The sequence below is a fragment of the Denticeps clupeoides genome, chromosome 2, assembly GCF_900700375.1.
Source record: "Denticeps clupeoides chromosome 2, fDenClu1.1, whole genome shotgun sequence".
NCBI lineage: Eukaryota > Metazoa > Chordata > Actinopteri > Clupeiformes > Denticipitidae > Denticeps > Denticeps clupeoides.
The window spans coordinates 24,975,487-24,995,519 of NC_041708.1; the positions used below are offsets into that span (position 1 = coordinate 24,975,487).

Below are 20,033 nucleotides of genomic sequence, written 5' to 3' on the forward strand. Positions count from 1 at the left end.
CAGCCATTTGAGCTCTTTACACCTATTGCCATATTTAGGCACTGCAGGACCATACACAGGCCAGGAGAAATTAATGTTAAATAATCTCACAAAGTAGAATTTGATGATAGGGGACCTTTAAACCTGGTTAATTTGTGAACACGCCAGTGTCAGCCAATGAGAGCATAAGATGGCACAATAATGTCACAATCCATTCATCCTCACACCTGTGACACTTGCCTTTGAATTGTGGGAAGAAAATCAGTTTCTCAGCCAAATGGGAATTACATACAAAATCTGGGACACAGAATCAAAACCCCAAACTTGGAGGTTGAAGGCCACAGTACTATATGTGCTGCACTTTTCAAGAAGCCTAATAAAGTCTAAATGGTTTTATGTCTGTGATGCAGGTCATTCAGGAAATCTTAAGAAGTCACAGAGCATGTTTTTGTCTTCCTCATTGCTCATTACTAATCATACTCGTCTCACCCTCACCTCTCCATACTTAGTTGCAACTTTTCTTTTGCAAACTTTTTCATAATCGGCACTTGTTCTTACAATCTTTCAGAAGTGATTTTCTTCTGTGATCGCTGCCAATCTACTTCAACACAGCAAGGTACCCCTACCTTCCTTTCCTTTTTTTTTTCTTTCCCTTCTCAGCACTATCACACACTCACACCTCCCTACATGCCTCCCTCCACCCCCCTCCTTCGTGCTTTCCAGGCGTCCAGGCAGCCTGTTAGAAACGTGGACCCCGGCAAAGGCAGAGCGTCGCACTATCGCACCAGACCTTTCCAGGTAATTGAGCCTTCCAGCTCACAGCGCTAATTTGTGCGACTCGACTCTTTCCAGCAGCCCAGGAGACAGGAACAGAGACGGAGGGAGAGGCTTGAACTTCCCTGAGCACAATATGTTAATTGGTTAGCTGTAACTGACGGGTCTAATAAAGGTCGTAGTGTACTGGAGAGGACTGTGGGAAGAGGTTTCCTGGTCAGGAAGTCTCTCTCAACTGACACTGAAACCGTCGCTGAAAACTTATTTTCAATTCGCTTCAGTCGACTCTCACAGAGTGACTTTCAAAACAGGAGCAGACAATTCCGAGCGCCAGCCAAACAGGGATGTTATTTATAGGGTTGGGCCATCAACAGCCTTTGGAAATGTTCCACAGAGAAAATGATGTGACTGGTGTATGAGCCCAGATTATGTTCTCAGAATATATTTGTTTCGGAAGATGAATGTGCTACATAGTTTTGAGGTAATGTCTTCTAAAGACTGCAATTTAAATCTAAAGACGTATTTCAAGAAAATGACAAACGATGTTTTGTGAATTGCAGGTTGCAACAAACTAGTATAGCAGAACCAATCTTCTCCAGCGTGAACTAGATTTAAGCCTCACACATTCAAGGTCGTGGGTTCGAATCCTTGTGCATGTGGCATTTGCATGCTCTTCCTGTGTTGGTTTGGTTTCCTCCGAGTACTCCGGTTTCCGCGTGCCACATAAAATTACAGATGGGTGGTTGTGCACCCTGCGTTTGGCTGTCACTCAACCCTGGGTGAGTCCCAGCCCTGTGCCCAATACTGATGAACAGCATTTACCAGGAATCTCACATTCCATTCCATGTCTTAAGGCTGGAACTGTAGATGCATATTTTGCAAATTGAAACCAACATATTTTAATATAGGCTACATAATTACATGTTAGCACTATTTAAAAGGGCCCTGCTAATAGCTCACTTGAGTGAGACCAAGACCCATCCTTAAAGGGCCAAGGTCAGAAGACGTCCATGATCCTGTTTGAAATTCCTCTCAAGGATCCTTTCATTTCAAATGGCACCATGCTCCTGAAAGGATGGGCTCTCAGCCGAGGCGCATACGAACGATGAAGACCATCAATGAATCACCTGCTGGTTCTTTATCTGGCCTTCAGGCTGCTCATATACATATCTCTCTACTTTCCTCCAATCAATAACCATATGACACCCATGGAAAGCCATGACATGGGGCCCGAAGGGGTGCTTTAATTTTTTCAGACTTCGCTGAAGGGGCTGTGAGGGCTTGAGACCTGGTGGAGAGGAAGGTGGACACTGTGTTGATTTCATGAAAATAAATGGCGTATGTAGGCATTACACACATAGTTCATCCCCCAGCAGGCATGTTCGTGAATATTCTGACAGGTGAGCGCATGATTTGGTTCTCATTGCCCCTCCATCAAGGACAGGGCTGCCTCAGTATGAGTGAATATACAGTACAATGGTAAATGTAAAAGCATGCAATATCATTCATTTAAAAGGAATTTGGCTGGTTTTGGAATATCAAGCAATACGGGGAGTATTGTCCTGACAGAGGTGTCCTTCACCAAATTGCTATGAGAATGTGGAGTGGAGGTGAATATCACGTGGTGTTTTAAATCAAATAAATAAAACTATAACAAGGGCCGAAGGGGTTATGTGACTTGGTTTTTTAATAAAATGTAGACAGAATCTTCACTCAGATTTAAGTAAATGGGTGATTTTATTTGCATGCATGTACATGATGAAGTCCTGTTACACTGGTTAGTTTCTTCACATTCATTTAATATTTTTTGGGTGGGATCTAAAAAGAGCTAGTTTTGTGGTTTTAGTCCAGAGCTAAGTTTAAATATATAAGAGCAATGAACTCTCTCTCTCTCTCTCTCTCTCTCTCACAAATGCACACGCACTAAAACAGTCATGCACAGGTGCTCAGAGCCAATATCTCTCAAAGCTCTGCCAATTTGGCTAATTAACTAGACCTGCCACCAGAGAGAAATCAGTGGGATACTAATAACATCTAACATGCATGTGTTTAATCAAACATCTATACATCAATGACTGAACTGTGTTCTCTACACTAATAAATCACCTCCGTTTATGCCTTTGAGGTCATGACTGGCAAAAGAAGTCAGTTGAACTACAATGCTACAATGAATCGCTTGAGGTTAGTCACTCTTATGTTATCATTGAAACGTTGTATTTTATTCTGAATCTATTATCCATGTTCATGAGAGGCCGGTCAAATGCATTCTCAAGCTTTTTATAAATAAATAAAGGCAAAAAATCTCCTGTTATGTTAAAAACATAATTAAAGATAATGGTCTGGGCGAAGGAAACATTTACATATCAACAAAACTGGGCTCCGGCAGCCATGGGCTTGAGTAGGACTAAGCAGTTATGAAAATATACTGACTACAGTATGAAAATATACTGACTATATGAAAACCAGAGGTCACATCAAATCATGAAAACCGGTGGGAACTTTTTGTTAACATAAATTTTCCGCATAGACAGACACTGAAGTAGAATGCTCATTAACGTGAACACTCATCAGGATGCGTATAAAACCATCTAATACTGGCCAGGATGGGGTTTTTCCATAGGGCCAAGCACAGTCTACTTCCGCAGCTGGTGATTAATCGGTGTGAGGGCTGCCAGCCATACCAGTCTCAGGACAATTCTCTACCACTTAATGGTCCTTGTCCCCTGTTTGATTACTTCATTTTTTTTCTGCCTTCAAACACTATTTCACTTCATTCAGAGTCAGTGGACCAATGATCACAGTATGTATGTGGGAAGGGGCGCACATATTTGGGGTAGAGCAGAAGCCACTAGGAGTGGCTCCAAATCCGAAAAACTTTCATCCAAAGATTTATTTTGGTATTTATGAACAAGACACACAGAGTCCTGCAGTGTTACCAGAGCTCTGTTTCATCCCCAAATCATCCAGAAACTTGCGAAGATGCATACATCTTGGGCAGTGTGTAAGGGAGCAGATCCATAATCGGAAGGTTGCCAGTTCGAATCCCGAGCCGCCGAGGTGCCACTGAGCAAAGCATCGTCCCCACACACTGTGCCCTGGGTGCCTGTCATGGCTGCCCACTGCTCAGTAATGTGATTGGTTAAATGCAGAGGACAAATTTTTCACACTTTTTCTCTTTTACTTTTTCTTCATTTTCCTTTGGCTGCTCTTGTTGAGGGTCAACCAATCTGGCTATCTACATAATTCACATGGCAAAAGTTTTATGGCAGATTTACCCAGGCTTGAGACTGGCACCAAGAAATACACTGTCACAAGCATCCCCAGTGGCTGGGTTTGGGCAACAACTACTGTGTCATGAGAAGTTCTCTAAAGCAGTTTTCCCATAATATTAAATAAAAAAAGGCCCATTAGGTTGGCTGTGCATTGATATCAGTTGTTATGTTGATATTTGTACATTTTTTGTGATATGTTAAAAATTCTGAGTATTTATCTTGAATTTTTTTATACACAATTATTGTAATTGCCTATTAAATGTGATAAAACAGTGTAAAAACAGATGAAGTATTTGTCAAAAAAAACATGCAAAGACTATCTATAAAACAACATAGTAAGTATATCTGAGTTTTACTTTAAAGCACAGACCTTTATTGTCTTTCTCACAAGTCGGAGCATGGAAATTTAAAGAAATGGAAATAGACAGACCGACAGCCCTGACTTTTACAGTCTAATTAAGTCCAAATTTCAATACCGTGTTTTACCGCCATGAACAAACGTCAATTATTTTCAAGTGACACCTTTTCTGTTGCATGCATGCTTGACTTTATCTGGAACAAATCTCTTTTGGAGCTTTATACCAATTTAAGAACAGCACCCTGTTGAGTTTTAACGTGGCTCCTCACGGTCACACAACGCTTTTCTCTAAAGCTGATTAAGACTCGTCTGGACTCAATCACGGCTCTGAATGACTTAACAATCATCTCAGAGTTTTGAATGTGTAAAAGGAATGTGCCATTCTGTCTGTACCACAAGCAACTTATTTATACTTACATAAAAATACATAACTATACAGCTTGTTTTGAGACTCTTCTTCACAAAAAACTCATTTAGTATACATTTATATTTAGTATATAATAAAAGAAGGATAAAATGAAGCAATTCAAATGATTGGCTGAGCCCTGAAATGAAACCAAATTAGCAATTTACACAATTTAATCCACTTTATCTTCTCAGCTCATTTATGTTGACGCACTGCCTACATTAAAAACTTCCCATTTGGGAAATGTTATGTGCCATCATATGCACTTGACTGAAAATGATTCTAATCGATTGAGACATTCTAAAATGCATGTTATCTGATGGATTGCGGTAAGCTTGCCGAATACTGGCTATCACGCTACGAGCCCTTAAGCATGTCAAGAGAATTGCATTTAATAACCAACCTCAGGTATTTTGCTACATTGCAGATATTTGGAGAGCCAAAGAGATTTTAATATGTGTAACACATAATGAAAAATCAACATGGGGGATCCGACAATATTGTCTGGCTCTTGTAACACATCAGTGTCGAAGTGGAGACGGTGGGGGATACATAATGCATGAAAGCGCCGTTTTGTTTTGTTTCGCGCGAGAGTCAGCAATGCAGAAAGGATCACTCAGGGTCAAGGGGTTGGATGTAAATAAGAGCAGCCTTTTACAAACGTGCTCGAGAGGGAAAGCCCCTCATCTCATTTAACCACAACGGATTTATTTTACTTTTAGCGCCGTCGTCGATTTCTCATCTCCAGCAGGCTATAAGTTATACAGAAACACACGCACGCGCGACTTACAATTTTCCACAATGTCTGACAATATTTATTGCTTAAAGTAGCCAAGGCCTGGTCTTGCACTTCCCATTAATTTCTGCTGGCTGTCATTTTATTGCTCAGACAGTGTTGTGGAAGTTATTGGTTAAATCTTTCACATAACTTTCTCCAGGAGGAGAAAAAAAACTGAAAAATATAAATCATTTCTTGAATGCATATTGATCAGGCCATGAGGACAGCTGGATGTGCACAACACCTGACTGTAAAAGGTGCCGTTCGGATGTCTGCGAGCCAATTAGGTGCCTCCAATTTAGTGAAAGTGCACTGGAACTGAAAATAACCTGGCAAAACAGCTGCTCGGCATCGTTTCCCGGACGGGATCCCTCCACCTCTAATTACCTTTCAACCAACTCTCAAGTTTTGGATGTCAACCAGACCGAACAGAGTTGGAGAGCTAATAAAGTAGATGGGAGGATAGACCAGTTGATCCTGTTCGTTTGCCACAGCAGCTTGAGCCGGAAAGCTAAGCCCATCCGCACGGTCGCGAGACGCCATTGCGCTTTCGGTTGGACTGACCTCCTGCCTGCAGCAGGTGAGCAGGAGGAAAGCAATTAGGATAAATGAAGCGTTTGTGCTTGGCATGCAGAATGCTTCAGAAGGGGGTGGACAATGCTGGAATGGTGGAATGGACAGAGTGGAGAAAAAATGTAGATGTATATTCCTTTGGGTATGGTGAAATGTCAAGTGGTTCCATTCAGACCATGCTAATCAAAGCCTAATATACAAAATCTAGAATAATGAAAAAACACTTTGCATTGTTAGTCACAATAACAACCCATATGCAAATATGGCTCTGCAAAAATGAATACACTCCCCAAAAAACCACCAATGGCCATTGCCCACAGGACACAATCAACAATGAGGCTCTCTATGTTAATGTCAGGTACACTTTGCATAAACTGCCAGTATCAGTTTAACAAATATAAAAAAAATAATCCTTAAGTCCCCAGGTAAAAGCAGATGAGCAAATTGGTAGTCAATCAACCACCTATCTTCTACATTCTACTTTCACCCTCATGACAGACCTTTTTTTTTGTCAACCTGGACTTCCTGGTCAATCCATTTCAACACTATATATCTTCAAACTAGTGCAGGAATTGTTCCCAATAACCTATTTTAATTTTTGAAGACTGCCAAGGTGCCACTGAGGTCCCACTGAGCAGAGCACCGTCCCCACACACTGCTCCCCGGGTGCCTGTCATGGCTGCCCACTGCTCACCAAGGGTGATGGGTTAAAAGCAAAGGACACATTGTTTTGTATCACCGTGGGCTGTGCTGCAGTGTATCACAATGACAATGCACAATAACAATCATATGCATTGCAAGAAGTAAATCATCCAAAACCATAGAAAAAGCAGACAGTGAAAAAAAAGACATTAAAAAAGGCAAAAGAATGTGCAAAGTCTTCATTTATTCTTTGGATGTTAAATTACAATGTACAGACAACGGGCCCAGCCACATCTTATCTGGAGTACAAGTTGCATGGTAAGGGAAACATATGCAATGTTTCAAATTGTGCCCAAGATTATAAAAATCTCTGTTTTTTATTGATAAAGCTTTAATTAAAATTTACTGAATAACAAAAGAGGAACTGTCAATACTGTTGGTTACTGGTATGTTCAAGGAATCAACTTCACTGACCTAACCTACGCAGACCTAAAGTATGCTGTAGTATCTACCATACATGTAGGCATAGTAGACTAGGCTGCCGACTGGCTCTACATGAACTCCAAAACAGTTGACAGAAAAGTTCTGAACCTCAGAACAGTTCATTCATTGAGGTTTTTGAGAATCCTGACTCAAATAAGATTCGTAGGCAAAAATGGCCAGCAAGCTGGAGACACGCTCCCACCTCTCTTCCCCTATGAGCTGCATTTACACCACTGCAGCCCTACAGACAGAGCAATCACATCATCTCAGTTGAAGAGAGCATGAGGGCGCCGAGTGCATTTTCCATGGGGAGAGTGTTTATCACCAATCTTTAGAGGATGGAGGGAGGGAAAATAAACATCTGATAGTGGGCCGTGGAAAATGATTTATGGCTGTGGCGGTGAAACTTTTGCCAAATGTATCTCTCTTATAGAGTGATAAAGGAGTTTTTTTTTTTCTCAGTGAGAAAAATGAGGACATATGAAAGGTTACCAAACATAAAATACAAACCATTCCTACGTCATAAGTGTAGCTTGCCCCATTTATTAACTGATTAAGACTGCTTGATTTTAAATGTATTGTACTTTGCATAATTTGTAAACTGTAAGAAACAGATTCTACATGAAATCTGAAGTCTTTGGGTACTTAATTTAATCCATTTAATTTGTCCATTTAGGTTGACAATATTCAAATTATTGATGCATCAGTTTATTGATGCATCAGTTGCATCAGTTGATTTCATGATTTTACTGAATTTAATTTACATTTTAGTGAAAATGTTTGGCTCCTTTATTGTAAGGTGGACATTTTCATTGTGTTTAGAGTTAAACAATTTGACCCGAGCGTCAAAAAATATTGGGAGTCATGTCATGGAGCATTGGAGGACAGTGATTACAGGAATGAAATGCAATTGCATTTTGTTCAATTAAACAATCATGTGTTTGAACATTTCACAAATGTGCATGTTTGTGCACTTATAACATTCTCAAGAGTGCAACTGAGGGCCACTTATACGAATGCACTCCTCACTTGCAATACACTTGCCTTCTGTTTTTGAAGCTCAGCTGACCATATGAAGCATCAAACAGAGGAGCGAACATACTGATACACTACTCTGAAGTTCTACTCTTATTTAGGTCACCTCCCTGTAGATTGTGAACTACATTACTGCTTTCCTGTCCCCATCTCTCTTGCTCTCTGCATTTCCTTCTCCTAAAACACTGACAGATGAAAACTCACCAATTTACCTCCCTATGGAGAAGTTTGCCAGCCTTATGGGCAACAGAGGGAAACACTGAATTGAGATTTTCTTAATTTGTGTAAAATTAAGCTTTGTTGACAGCTGCTATGTTGAAGGTGGACATTTGTGAGTATTAGTGCACAAGAGCCTATAATAAATTAATTAATTAATATATTTATTTTGTGTGTAAAATTAAGCTTTGTCATCTTTGTATTCTTATCTGCTGTGATTTGGGCCTAGTTTGATATAAATCACTACATGAATTGTTAAGCATAAGACTTTGACAAAGGCTACATTTGGTCTAGGTGGCTCGGGAGGTAAAGCGGGTAAAACTTTATTAATCCTTCAGGAAATTCAGTTTCTAGTAGCAGTACACCGAAATAAAATATGATATACAGCAATATAGGAATGTGATTAGATTAAAACTTTAAATGTATAAATATAGCAGCAATCACACAGGGACTCTGAGTTAAAAAAAAATTGAGGTGGGACAAAATTATATAATTATTGCATTGGTTAATTGAACATTCATGTTCTTATTTTACAGTCCGTAATGTTTCATTGTCCAGTTTGTGTTTAGCTAGACTACATTTACATTTACATTTATGGCATTTGGCAGACGCCCTTATCCAGAGCGACTTACAATGTGCTTTCAAGTTACCATCGATGAAGAGATCAATTCCGGTTCACTAGGACCCCAACTATGAATACATCTATTTAATTCACTCTGTTGTAGATTCAGTACACAAAGTTCGGCAACAAGAAAATTACAATTTAATCTAAATATTCTTTAAAGAGGAAGGTCTTGAGCTGTCGTTTGAAGGTGCTCAGTGACTGAGCTGTTCTGACCTCGAGGGGAAGTTCATTCCACCACCGAGGGGCCAAGACGGAGAAGAGTCTAGATGAATGTTTTCCTTTTACCTTCAGAGATGGAGGGACCAGGCGAGCAGTACTGGAGGCTCGGAATAAACGAGGTGCAGTGCGAGGTGTAATAAGGGACTAATTGTTCCTGCTCTTCCCTGTCCTCTTCTGTCCATCTGTTTTATCTCCTGCCCCAAACAGTTTGATGGGACAAAGCTTCCTGAACAGTGTGTTGGTTCTGGACTTGGGGAGAACCATGCTGTCACTGAGCAGGCTTCTCTGTTTGTTTATGACAGTGTGCCTAGGGTTCCTGAGATTGTCCATAATGGCCAGTAGTTTGTTCTGTCCTCTTCCCTGCCTCTGTCGCCAGAGTGTCCAGCTTTAGAGACAACCAGAGGGCCGGCCCTCCTGGTGAGTCCTTATAGCAATCATATTATCAGGTCATAACATCTCCGTAATTACAGCTCTTGTGGAATATTCCCAGGCTACAGCATTCAGGCACTAACAAAAGTGGCCCAAGCAGGGAAAAACAGTGAATTAATTAAAGGGTCATGGGAGACGGAAGTATTACATAAAAAGGAAAGGCAGCAGAGGCAGTGTGTTCAGTTGGAGAATCTTGGGACCTACATTCAGATCCTTCAGATCTCAATCCAACCAGGAAGATCTGTCCATCTGATCCATGGACACAGATCTTTCGACTTACAAGACTTACAAATGTTACTTACATCTTGTAAGCAGATACCTCTTCATACCTTCAGAGTGGAGGGCTGTTCTGGTGACTAAAGAAAGACTTATTCAGTACCTCATAATGTTAAGACTGAGATGGATCTTCTCCCAACAAGGTCGCAAATGAATCTTATGCTTGATATGTTTTCCTGCTATTTAGTCACACATATAGCATGTTCTTGGGACGTTTAATCTGTAGTTTACAAGTGAGTAGAGGAACAACAGTGATGGAGGAAAGTACTTTTAGCAAGTGACCACATGCTAACCCATAACCCTTAGATGAACTCCAGGTCACACTGATGCTTATTTCAAAAAGAATACATGAACGTTCAGTCAGAAGGTCTAATTTAGCATGCGCTTTCTTGGACCAATCTGAACTCAGCATACATTACTTGAAAGAACTCAGCTCAGGAATTAAAAGTAGCATTCAATTTTACAACATGCTACCCAAATATCCAACACCAACCATAATGCATTATTGGTAATTACATTTTCACTCAGAATATCTTCCGTCTTGTAGCTTTCTAGAAAGGAAATGCTGAGATCTTATATGAGTTCCACAAACGCCATGGTCTGATTTATGCTCAATTTCGATGCACTTCCAAATATTGGCTACATTTTCAGGTACAAGTTATAATTTAGTAAATACAGAACATTTGTAGTTCATTAAAATGCAGATTATGATGGGAGGACCAGGGGAGAGAAGCCTGTTATAGTCCTGTAGCTGTGTAAACGCTGATGTGATTGCCTTGACATTAGTTACTGCCAAATCACGAGTGGCACAAATGCAAACAATCCTACGCACCTGAGCACTCACCGTCCCAAAGCTATGGATACGGGCATCTCATTACAGAGCTACGGCCCACAAACAAAACAAAAAATATCTCCCCCATAATCATTCATGGTGCGTACATAATCAGAGTCGGACAGTCTCAGGCTTCCTGAAGTGACACTTATATTTATATAAGTTGGGTATTTATTGGCCAGTTGGAGAGCTCATCTGTGAGAAGACGACAGTATAATTTTACCTATGAAGGCAGCAGATGATCTCTGTGTAATGAGAGGGAAGTATATTGTTATCTCATATGGCATGTGTTATTGATGAGGGTTTAAAAATCTCGTCTTGACTTTGGAATTGCGGTGGAGCCACGGTGGAGCCACATTGGTTTGCTAGTTAGTGCTGCTGCCTCACATCAAGTGTAATTCTCAGCATGGTTTCTCCCTGTGGTTTCTTGGGCTTGATCCGGGTGACCATCGATGCTACCATAATCCAAATGCATGTGGATTATGTTAGCTGGTGATGCTGAAGTTCATTCAATATGTATTATAGATGGAGTGGAATTTCAATATTTTTTAAGGAAATGTCCACATATTGGATCTACAATCTAAAAAAAATATTATTTTGTATGTGCAATGGCAGTGGTGCGTTTACCTGTACAGGAAAGATTGATCAGACCTATTAACATCTTGGGACATCCCTGGAGCATATGTATGTTCATCTTGCTGTGGATTTGCCTCGTGTGAGGTTAGAGACGGGATCTTCAGACAGATGAGACCAAAGGAGAAATTTAGAACCTGAGGGATCAGATGAAATCCTCTGTTAAAAATGGACCCTTAGCAGCATACCTGATGCTATGAACGTAACCTGCTGCTGTATAGTTTTTCCTTGTATAGAATGGTTCCCTCTCAGGAATAAGCTAATGAAAAAAATGTCATTGTCAGATATTCTAATCTGACTGATGTGAGTATGAGATATTACTTTATTGCCTAATTAGCAAATGTCATAGTTGATAATATTTAGATATGTTGCTCTGGGGAAAAAACTATATACATCTTGTGATTGCAAGATTCAAAATTAGTGTATGAATGAAGATGAAATGTCTTATCTACAAATCAAAGACAAAGGCACAAATCCCCTTTTTTTCTAATCTTGTTAAAGTAGCAGTGAAATGAAACACCTTTTTAATTTTAATATGTGTCCCTGTAGGAATTCTGTCCACTGTGGGCACTCATTTTAACTTAAAAAAAGCCTAGAAAAGGCTCTGACTCTCATTCCTCTATCAAAATCTAGTTATTATCTTCCCCTACATGCTGTCCTTCAGGCAGGCTCGAAGTATGTATTACTGTTGTCCTTCAGAAGGCCAGGATCTTGAACTCTGCCTCTACACCCTTTCAAATTACAGGGATAAACCATCATATTTTCTATTGGTGTGACTGTCATGTCAAATTTGCCATGCTCTTGGTGTGTGAGTATGTGTATGCATCCTAGGAGGAAAGGGAAAATAGAAAAGAATATAACAAACCCTTTTATTTCCTGAAGTCTTATGCAGGACACACTGACTCCGCAAACCAGGAAAAGATGGATACTGAGAATAGATTTGAATAGATCAAATTGTGAAGCACAAGTAGTTGCAGGTTCAATGCACATGTTAACCCAGTGTTAATGTATTCTCCTATCCCAATCACAATCCCAATGCACGGACATAGGGTGACCTGATGATGCATAATAAAAAAAAAAACATAATATGGTATTTTTCTGGAATGCCATATTGGACAAGTACACCCAACACAACAAACACAATTCAAATTGAGACAAGATCTACATGAAAATGAACCTTGTTCCTCTTAGTCTGCAAAATAATGCTTTTTTTTTTTCTTTCTTTTGCTAGTATTAATCTTTTGATAGAACAACTTAGCCAAATACTGGCATCAGTTGTAGATACACTGGTGGGACAAAATAATAGGTAGCTAGCAGGAGTTGTAATGACTACAGTGGAGTACTGATAGAAATTTGATGTGGCATTCATAGTAATAAAGTGTCACGTCCACAAGCTGAGGGGGGAATGAAGCACAGAGGCGGGACATACTGGGAATGGGATTTTATTAATAAAAACACAAACAAACTAAATGGCATGAGGGCCAATAACAGGGGAAACAAAAGTAACTAAAATAAATAAACCCGCAAGCATGTGCCGATTGACAGGAACTGAAAAACATACACAAGGTAAGTAAAAGAGTCCACATAAAATGTTGCAGCCTCGAGGGGCTGCTCAACAAGTCCTTTTAACCACCTTGATGTCATGCAGATTTGTGCCAGGTGCATCTCCAGGTGCACCAATCATAAAGTGTTAAAGGCTGGATCAAACTAGGCAGGGAACAATAACCAACCAGTACTTTTATGGTTTGTGCACCAGCATTTGAATCTTTCAGAACATTTTAACTTAAATGGGGTCATGAAAAGTTGGTTTGCAGCTTCCAACTTTGATATCAGTCTTCCTCAGTGCAAATCTTTTGCCAGGTAATTGATGTGATCCGCCATCTTTCTATTGCAGTTGACCTTCCTTGTGCATCGTGGGGATAGTTTTGCAAGATGCAAATGCATTAAAATGATGATGAGATGTTTAATGTAGCAAAAAGTGCTGTAGCTTGCATACAGTTTTGATTTAGGTGTACTATTTTACCAGCTTAACATAGGAAGCCCAGTGTTCTCATGAAGCTGCATATCGATTGCTTTTGTATTCTATTAATGCATTTATTCCAAAATTTCTCCTGCTATTACTGTGTTGAAAACCTGCATTCATGACAGGCTCTTTGCACTATTACCACATAATAATCACCTATGACAGATACTATTTGAAATTATTCCAAAAAGTTGCATTTAGTTAACTCAACAAAAGCCAGTAAGGACTTCACAATGTCTGTTGAAGAGCTTGTCTTCCCTTCCTTAATACACTAACAGCCTGCAGAAACCGTGATGGAAAGGAAACTCGCCGTTTCAACTCAATCTGTTACTCCCTGGCAGGAATGCCGCTCTAATGCGGTGTTGAGAAATACACAAAGGCAAATGCACAGCCAGCATCTCTAAGCCCTAATAACAAATGGGACCGTCTTCATCTGGGAATGGCATCACACTGTTGCATCATATTCGAGCAGGGAACCACTGTGCATAGTACCAGAACGTTGGATTGTACAAAGCTGGTACTTGAGGTATATGGGGAGTGTTTGTGGCTTATTAATGCAAAGATGTTACACAGATTTGTTAATTTTGTAACAATATTTTACCTAATGCTATAGAGTTACACAGTTAAGAAATGTAGAATGTGTGTGGACATTTTGGATGATGAATAAAACTGTGGTTTGGGAACAAAGAAATGCTTGACAAACAAAAAAAATAAATCAAATAATTTATTAATTGAATTTGATAATTTATCAAATAATTTACGAAAAGTGGTATTTCTGGCAATGGAACATGAGGCGCTGTCTCACTTTTCAGTAATATCAAATAAAGAGAAATAATTTGGAAATTATAAGAGAAAGTCTCTAATTTCACATATTGGAGTCTGTATATGATTAATTTGTGTTAGAAACCAATTAGCAGATTATTGCAAGAGAACACTGAGAGCAAGAGTTTATTTATGAAACTGTTGAATGGCTGAATGCCAAAGCTGGCAAAGAACTAGAAACTTTAACTAGAAGTACCATGCTGTCGGTCCACTTTATTCCTGTTTGTGAATGCCCAGCTGCATCATACAGTGATTGATTTTTCTTTGCATTTATGGAACACTGTGCATCATGGAGTCCAAGAGTGACAAAACAATTTCTGTGACTATGTTCTATACATTTTACACTAGTGAATATGGCAGGGTGTCATGATTGCCTTGGATTGTTCAGGGTTCTCATGCTTTGCTCCCTTCCCGATGCCCCATTTCAGTGACATTTTTTTCCCCATCCAGTTCATGTTTATCTCCCTCCCCACAGTGTCGCCAGTGGTATAAGGAGAACCTTCACGCCATCATTTCAAGGCTGTTACAGCTGACAGGCGGAGAAGACGCTGCGTAAACAGATCGGCAACGCCGGAGTGATGGATGGCAATGAGACCCAGGCCACACACAGCCGTCATGCGATAGAGAGGATTCAGAGCTCCTGGCTCAATTACTAGCCGCCTGGGATGATAATATCTGCACTGTAGCGAAAAAAAACAAAAATAATAATAATAATAATATTAAAATATACATAGACCTATTGTGTTGAATTTTTTGGTTCCCATATGTCCAACAGACTTCCATGAAAAAAAAAAAAAAAAGTTAATGGGAAGTTTAAGCTATATCAATTTGGTTTGAGTACACTTAATTACAATGTTTAATGAAAATGATAATTGATGAATTAGGCTTCTCAGTAATGAATCCTTTTCCATGCGCATTCATGCTTTAGTGTTTGGAACCTTAATTACATAAATTAGTGAATGTCAGCGGCTTAAATGAATACAAGATAGTGCCACAGCAATCTGTTCTTTTTTGGTATAAAATAATTTTCTATAGAGCCAGAGGTCGAGTTAAGTCTTTGGCCCCTAGGCCCTAATGATTTTTTTGGTCTCTTTTTCTCCTTATCCAAGCCACGATAATAACTTTACTTTCTACATGCAATGCAGTAATTCAAGGGAGCGGAAGGAGAAACCCGGTGGTTTCCATCATTATGTGGCATGTTAAGGAAACACTGTGAGCATTTAGGATACGGTTTGAAGTAGAAAAATGGACTGCGCCATAGCAGCATATTGTAGACGCCAGCAAAACACTGATGCCATTGTCTCCGTGGTAGCAAAACATTATCTGCCCGAGTGGGAGCAGGCCTAAGTCTACATCTGTTTAAATTCAAATGCATTTATCATTACAAATACATTTATCAGTGAGAAACAGTGAGAATCATCTCTTTTTTTTGCTGTTTGCCCAAATGGATTATATAATCCCTCCCAATCTGTTCCCTCATTACTTTTTCTAGTAAAATGCTAACAGTGCTGCATTCTTATTTGATGGATCAGTAGATACCCTCCTTGCTCCAAGCAACTGTGTGTGCATTAAAGTTGCTACTGTATGGATAAATATTTTACCAATGAATTTGAAATCAGAATCGGCTGATCTGATTTTAGCCGTGTGCACAATTGTCTATTTTTAATTAGCTGGTTGGTTGCACCAGCATGTGCTGAATAGTAACGATCCTCAGCAGCCATGTTTCTTTGTGATTTTAACAGCAGAGTATAATCATTTGTCTTTGCCAAACCATTATATAATTAAAAGCAGTAAGACTGTATTGTCTGTTCTATGTGTCAATGTGTTTTTGAGTTCCTGTTCAAATATAGGATGTGGGTTACAGTTTTTGATGGTTTAGGAAAAGTCTGACTAACGTGGTTCTTATGTCACATTCATCAAGATATCCTAATATCCATTCTAAATTTAATTATGGGGCAGTGGTGACCTAGCGGGTAAGGAAGAGGACCCGTAATCAAAATGTTGCAGGTTCAAAATTCTTGACCACCAAGGTGCATCTGAGGTGCCCTTGAGGATGGTACCGCCACCACATTTTGTTTCCTGGGCACCGTTCATGGCAGCCCACTGCACCCTCAGGGACTGAATTAAATTCAGAGATGAAACATTTCACTGGGTGCACTGGGTGCTATGCTGTGGTGTGTCTAATGTGACATATTAATCACTTTCACAAACACAAGCCAAGGACTGATCACCCCAGTATACATTACTGATATGTCTAAGTGGTACAACACATCACTTAAATGTATGAAAATGAAGAATCTTTTACACCCCGTGTAAGTCAATGTAAGGTATTTGTCACCCCCAAGTTCACGTTAGTACAGTTGAGAGACATCTCTTTTTAAATACCCAGGCACACAACTGTCACTCCCTGACTTCCCCACAGTCAAACAACAGGGTCCAACTAGATTTTATATCATAAAACATAAAAAAATCCAACTGCACAAAAACATGCAGAGCAGGCCCATTGGACCTCAAATTTAGACCAAAGCACTAAGAGACTAATTTGAAAGGCCTCTATGAAAGGCCAGTGGTGGGCATAAAGGAATAGGACCCATGATCAAAATGTTAAAGATCCCGAGCCACCATGGTGTCCCTGAGGTGCCCATGAGGAAGGTACTGTCCCCACACACTGCTACCCGTGGGCCTAATGTTAAAACCTAATGTTACATTTCTTTCAAAATAAAGATATATAGACACGATACGTGTCAGTCATCTTTAAACTTTTTGACTGCAAACTGATCATCTATCTAACTTGTTCCAAATTGAGAATCAGCATTGAAAGTTTAGTCCAGTGCAGGGCATAATCCTCATCCTGGGATGTCAGCCCAGTTTGCTTTTAAAGTCTGCTCTACACACTGATTTTGCCAGCCAGGAGCTGCAAATCCGACTGGCCATATTGTTTCGGAGGATGCTAATTAAGTTGTGTTGGTAGAACAATCTGCTGAACCTGACTCTGGCCAAATATAAAGTTCATTCAAAAAATACCAGTATACCCAATTAAAGCCTGTGGACATTTTTGTAAACTGGAGTAATTAGTTGCCGTATTCATCTTATCTGCATAGTATGATTAATATCCTATGGTTGTTGAGGCACATTTGTGGCTCGTTCGTATTTGAAAAATACGCATCAATTTTCATAATATCGCACAAGGCGTCCTGGCATCTAGGAAAAACAATAATTCATTTCTGAGACCGATCAAAGTCAAAGGCGGTTTTACGATCCAAGCTTTTTTAATCTCCAGAGTGATGGCAAGTTTGTTCAAGAGACCATGAGACGTCTTGGGAAAAATGGATAGAAGGGTGCATGCTTGGGAGTATACTTTTCATAGACAGATAGATGGTTTGGTTAAAAGGTGTAGAGCGCTTACACAGATCGTAATTTCCTCTAGAGTAAGTGAGTGGAACAGATGGACTCCCGCTTGTTGCTCTAATGAGTGTAACACTAACCAGAAACCAATTAGACCTCCTCGCCATAATGGGCTTGTCATTGACTAAGCGCCAACTAATGGCACTCTCTCCCCATGCGTCTATGTCAGGAAACAATCCTATAATTGCTGAGGTCCGTACTCTCCAAGATTGACACTCCATTTCTTAAAGCCTCTCGGCTTTTTCAGCACTTGATTATTCACCGAATGTGTGGCAGTAGATATGAAAAGCCAAGGGTTTTGTCAATATAACTCATGCGCAATGCTGTGTGAGGAATTGGTACGCTTTTCCAGAACCTAACTCACGAGTCTTGAAGTGAGGGAAAAACTTAATTATTGTTTATTTAATTTCTGTTTTATTGAAACATATTGATACAATTTTTATTTTTTTTGTAGATGCATAGTTCAATATAATATAGTATATCATCCTTCTAAGCAATGCACCACACAGCAATTAAACAATTAACACACCACCATCTTCCAGGCTTCATTAAGTTTATGACTACTTTGCATTTTTTGTGATTATGTTTGCTTTGCTTTGATTGCTTGAGCAAATTATTAATGGGTCTGTATTGTACCAGCACTGTGAAGTCATAACACAAATACATAAATTTGTTTCTACTTGCAATCATCAATGGCAGATAGTGATAACTATCCTTTTGGACTGTGTCATGCCGAGCCAGGATATGAATAAAAGGAAACTGAAAACTCTCAGCGTAATGTAACAGTTATGCAAAACATTTATGTGTGGACAAGACTAACATTTAAAGGATTCAATCACCCTGACCTAACCAGCATTCCCTAACCCAACACTGCCATGGATTCACACACTGTAGCAAGGCCTATGTACAAAAACAGAGAAATCATACTGGAAATTGAGTTAAAGTGGAATTTGAAATCTTAACTTTCTAATTCCTTGTGCAGACAGGCTAAACTGCATCATGAAACTCTGCTTCCACAGCAACAAGAAGAAAAAAAATCAGATAGGCGACTGCAGGAAACGATCTGGTCAGTGGTATTGATTGCTGATTTTATTAGGTTTGACAGTATGTGCTGTTGGACATGACCATATAATGATCATGAAAGTAATTAGGGTGCTTCTGGTAATGCATAGACTAATGTATGACTTGCTACCATCGTAGCCACTGGCATTGGGGTTTATGCCCTGCAGCCAAAACAAAAATGTACTTATCTGCGTAGAAATGAGTTTATTAGCTGGTGGTATACAACTGTGCAATCATTAAACCCAACCACATACCGGGAGGCACACACATTTTTTTTCCAGAAAAAATCTTTCTCTTATCTCTTCATTAATTCAGGAGGAGCATTCTTGCGCTTCCTGATCACTCTCTCATGCCCTGACTGTTGCTAATTTGTGTTGGAGTATTGGACTCGGTGATTGCTATGACACATTTCCTTAATAAGACCGTGTGTCTGATGAGGATGGAAGATAAATTAAAATGTAGTAATACTGGAACAGCTCATCAGGGGATTAACGCGGTGGAGATAACCTCCACCTCTCCACGACGGCTCAGACGCAACCTATCCTGTCAGTGGCGGTGGGCTCCTGTGACGGGGAGTGATTCTGACGTGGGCTTTTCCTGGAAGAAAAAAAAAAATTAAACATTTTAAAAAGTCTTAAAGTGTGATGGCTTTTCCATTGGTTGTTAATGAGCAGTGGTTGAGAAATTTTCTTCCAGCCAACTCCGATGTGCTCAGATGGTGCTAGAGTGCCAGCGATCTCTGCAGTAGTCCCTTTTTTTTTTTGTGCAATGCAGGGAAAGAGCGATGCGGGGGCCGCCCGCCGGCAGCAGTAAATGCCTTTTCTCCGAGGCGAGGGCAACGGGGTGAACTGACCTGTGAACAGCGGCGCCGGCGACGGTCTGAGGGGTCGGGACAGCGGAGAAATGAGTGAGAGACAGGAGCTGCCTGCATGCGGCGAGCAGACATTTTACGCCTCATTTCCAATGATGGGACAGTGCTAGATAAGAGAAGGGAGAGAGAGAGAGAGAGAGAGAGAATAAAAAGAAAATGGGGGTAGGAGCTTTTTTTCCACTGATGGGGCAACTTGAGATAAGGCCGACTGACAGAGAATAAGTAAAAGGCTGGAGAGGAGAAAGAGAAAGACTGGTGGGGAGTCGCTCTGCCACCGTTTGCAACATTTATCCTCGTAGACGGGGCAGCCAGCGGCGGTG

General features: G+C 40.1%; 1 long non-coding RNA gene across 1 annotated transcript; it reads left to right on the forward strand.

The window, feature by feature from the left end:
- The first annotated feature begins 693 nt into the window (after nucleotides 1–693).
- On the forward strand, nucleotides 694–16,176 carry LOC114784667 (uncharacterized). The gene is made up of 2 exons (XR_003748898.1): nucleotides 694–777; nucleotides 14,851–16,176. It is a non-coding gene; the product is annotated as an uncharacterized LOC114784667 (long non-coding RNA).
- The last annotated feature ends 3,857 nt before the right edge of the window (nucleotides 16,177–20,033 follow it).